We start from the raw sequence: 4,419 nt of genomic DNA, 5'->3' as shown, positions 1-4,419 counted from the left end.
CTTCCAGCCTCTAAGGAACAGAGGTCTGCATATGGGAATGGCGACATCTACACCTGGGCTGTGCTGTGATTGGTGGAGATTTCTAACATATTGGCAGCAAATACTCAGGTACATACAGTTCTTTTAAACATGTGTATGCGTTCTTTGAAATAGTAAGTATATTCTGAAGTATAGGATGTGAACTTTAGCTGAATTAGTTTCAAATGATCTTTTCTGTGGCCTTTTAATTGGTTTTACCTTAACTAGGACTTAGGAGCTGTGACACCTTTTCCTTCCACTTTTTTTCGCTGCTTAAAAATTATTTCTTTCCATAAACATGAATGCACATGCATACCTGTGGGCAAACCATGTGTGTAGTATGGTCCCAGGTTTAGCATTTCAGCATGAGAAGTCATATGACTTATGAAAATGTACACACTCTGAGTAAATCCTAATCACAATTATGAAAGTATATATAAAGTATATTTAATTTGTTACTTTTTATTTCCTATGGCATAAATGGTCACAAAATGCAGTAGTCCAATATAGTATTAATGAGAAATAGATAATTTTTCAAGTGCCTAACTGAAGCAATCATGTTTAACGGAGGAAATTTATTTTTATCATTAATTAAAGGATAGATAGTGTATGGGTTTTTTTTTCCCCCAGAGAACTAGAGGAGGAAAACAAAGCTTTTTTTCCTGAAGGCGAAAAACATGAGATTGGAGTGAGTTATGCACTTTTCGACAGCCTTACTTTTGAGAAGTTTTCTGTCTTAAAATTGTTTCCCTCATATTCTTATCTTGCTTTATTATGTTTCATTTTATTACCCCTTGTATGGCAGGAAAGAGTTCCGAGAGAGAAGACAAAGACGGTCTGTGTTGCAAAAGAAGCCCAAGGCTGAAGATTGAAGAACTGAATGTGCAGCTTGCAAGGAAACTGGAGACAATGGAAATCTTGTCAGGTAAGTTGGATGCTAAAACCTTGTCTTGAGGGGATGAAGGTTCCATGTGTATTATTTGCTCATCACAGAAAAAATGTAAAACCAAATGGCAGGATAGGACCTTTCTTAAAATATTATTTAGGCCGGGCGCGGTGGCTCAAGCCTGTAATCCCAGCACTTTGGGAGGCCGAGGCGGGTGGATCACGAGGTCGAGAGATCGAGACCATCCTGGTCAACATGGTGAAACCCCGTCTCTACTAAAAATACAAAAAATTAGCTGGGCATGGTGGCACGTGCCTGTAATCTCAGCTACTCAGGAGGCTGAGGCAGGAGAATTGCCTGAACCCAGGAGGCGGAGGTTGCGGTGAGCCGAGATCGCGCCATCGCACTCCAGCCTGGGTAACAAGAGGGAAACTCCGTCTCAAAAAAAAAAAAAAAAAAAAAAAAAAAAAAAAAATTATTTAGTGGAAACAGTACTTCAGAAACAGATTTCATCCACTGATGAACCTCCCACACATGGTTGCACTCTTCCATTTTTAATACGGGGAATTATTTTTCTCCTGACAAGAGAAGTTGACAGCGGTCTCTGTCTATAGGCCATAAAAGGAATTTGATCTCAACACTGTACCGAGATGATTATGTTTTCTGTCTAAACAATAAAGTGACTAAGCTCTGTTAGTATACTGTGCTTGGCTTTCTTGGAGGGGTCCTCAGCGCATGCCTGGACATCCGTCTCGGACTTGGATTCGCCCCAGAAAGCTTCTGAGACCGACTCTCCACCTGATCTGCCCCCACGGGAGGCCAGTTCCAGGTGCTGCCACCTCTGCTGCACGCTGGGCTTGCTGCTTTGTCTTTGTTCCCGCCTTTTCCGGACAGCAGTGCTGAGAAGCAGGAGTCCCTGGGCTTGGAGGCCAAGGCAGGGCCCCTTCGTGGGTGGCCCTTGTCGAAGGGGGGCAGGGAGCTCACGGAGCCGGGGAACGTTCTGCTGACAGCCTCCCCGAAGGTCTCAGGCATGTTTGTGGGGTCCAGCGATCCGAACCACACCTCACCAGGCTGAATCTTCAGCCCCATGGGACCGGATCGCTGCCCACGCCGTGGGATCCGGAATCCAATGGGAGGAGCAGTCCCGAGTGCCCACCTGACGGTGGGTCTGAACCGCCCTCCTCCTCCACCGGACCCCAGCAGGAGAGTCGGCTCAAGGAGGTCCTGAGGTCGGGACTGTCGGGCTCCTGCGCTTGTGGCACGCAGCCTCCTTCCCCGGGGAGCCTCGGGCACCGCCTCCCTCATTTTCCGGTGCGGTTGTTGCTCGAGAGCGCCGCCATGCGGCTGTCTGATGCGCATGCGCAGGCGGCGCGTCACAAGCGCCGTGGCCTGGGGAACGGTCTCGGCGACGCAGGGCCCCTCTGTGGCAGTGCCTCGGCGTCGGGCGACGGCCCCCCTGCTCCCGGGGATCGTCGCCACGGTTCCCGCGATTTCAGGAGCCGGGCAGGGCGGAACCAGGCTGAGAAACAGTCCAGCGGAGCTAGAGGAATGCCCAGGGCGATCCCCAAGGACCCCCACGACGCTTCAGGCCTGCCCAGACGGTGTGGGGTGCGTCTCCTTGAAAGCTGACCCTGCTGGGATTTCCAGGTACGGCCAGCCTGTGTGCCGCGGGGGTGCTCTCTCCCCGAGGGGCTTCCCAGCAGAAAGCAGAACCCTGAAAACTGCTGGCTGTCTCTGTGTCTTGTGTGTCTCTGTGTGTGTGTGTGTGTGTGTGTGTGTGTGTGTGTGTGTGTGTCTGTGTGTGCGTGTCTCTTTCTGTGTGTGTGCGTGTGTTTGTGCCAACGCTGTATGCTGGACACGAGTGTGGCCAGTGCACTCCAGCGCTGTTTCTCTGTAGTCTGCCTACCTTCTGGTGCGCGTCTGTCCTTGGCTCAGCTCAGGGGCTCTGGGGCCCAGCGTTCTTTGTTTTGCTCCTGGATTCTAAAGCCTCAGTGTAGTGGGGGTCTGGCTCCCATCCACAGGTGTCCTAATCAGCTGCCCATCCCGATGGGGTCACTTACTGAGAAAGAAGATGAGCACAGGACACCCAAAACCAAACTCTTCCAAGGCCCCTTGGTCCTGGGGCACATCTAGGGCTGGTCCCGTCCTCAGGACCCCTTGAGGGACTACACTGGTGTCTTTCAACTGATGTGTATTTTACCTACTTCGGATTCTTGTTAAAAGACAGATTCTAATTCCCGTGTTGGAGTGAGCCTGAGATTCTGTATTTCTAGTAGGCACTCGGGATGCCAGTGCTTATGGGTCATGATTGATATTGCCAGGAGGAAGTCTCAGTATTGTTCTTTGGTAATAAGAATTGTAGATGTAGGGTCTGCAGCCTCTTCTGGATATAGTCTTCCTTTTCTTCCTAATTACTTTCATCATATAATAAAGACACTCTGATTGGCAATATAGATGGAAACAGATAGTTCCTAAATTTACTTTTTTTGAATGACTAGTTGACTCTTGGTTATCTGGGGATAGATTAAATGGTATGCAGTTAGCCATGGTATGAAGTAACAGTGAGCCTGGTACCATGAAGAACTGAAATCACAGTAATGTAAGCAAACATGAATATACGTATACTGTTAGGTAATTCTGTTTAGAATTATTTGGCACCTACTCTAGCTTGCGAATGTTCCTTGATCTCAGGTGTCCGAGTACTTTTTGGGAGCAGTGCCTGCTTTCTCTTTCAGTCTCTAAGGAACAGTGGTCTGCGTATGGGAATGGCCAGTTCCAGGTGCTGCCACCTCTGCTGCACGCTGGGCCTTGCCGCGTTGTCTTTGTTCCCACCTTTCCCGGACAGCAGTGCTGAGAAGCAGGAGTCCCTGGGCTTGGAGGCCAAGGCAGGGCCCCTTGGTGGGTGGCCCAGATCAAAGGTGGGCAGTGAGCTCATGGAGCCAGGGAACGTTCTGCTGACAGCCTACCCGAGGGTCTCTGGCATGTTTCTGGGGTCCAGCGACCCGCACCACACCTCACCAGGCTGAATCTCCAGCCCCATGGGACCGGATCGCCGCCCACGCCGTCGGATCCGGAATCCAAGGGAATAGCAGTCCCGAGTGCCCACCTGATGGTCGGTCTGAAACGCCCTTCTCCTCCACCCGACCCGAAAAGGACCTCGGCTCAAGGAGGTCCTGAGGTCAGGACTGTCGGGCTCCTGCGCTGCTTGTGGCACGCATCCTCCTTCCCCGGGGCCGCCTGGACACCGCCTGCGGCATTTCCCTGTGTGGCTGCGGCCGAAGACTAGAGCGCCGGCGTTGCTGCTGGCCGCCCGGGCACGCCAATGCGCATGCGGGGAGCCGGGCTCGCGTCACAGTGACCGCCCCCGTGGCCTGGGGAACGGTCTCAGCGGCTTGGCAACCAGGGACCTTCTGTGGCAGTCCCTCGGCGTTGGGCGACGGGGCCCCCTCTCCCGCCGATCGTTGCCACGGTCCCGCGATTTCAAGAGTAGGGCAGGGTGGAACCAGGCTGAGAAA

This window comes from Saimiri boliviensis, chromosome 14 (genome assembly GCF_048565385.1).
Source record: "Saimiri boliviensis isolate mSaiBol1 chromosome 14, mSaiBol1.pri, whole genome shotgun sequence".
Lineage (NCBI taxonomy): Eukaryota > Metazoa > Chordata > Mammalia > Primates > Cebidae > Saimiri > Saimiri boliviensis.
Note: the sequence above shows the minus strand (reverse complement) of the source record.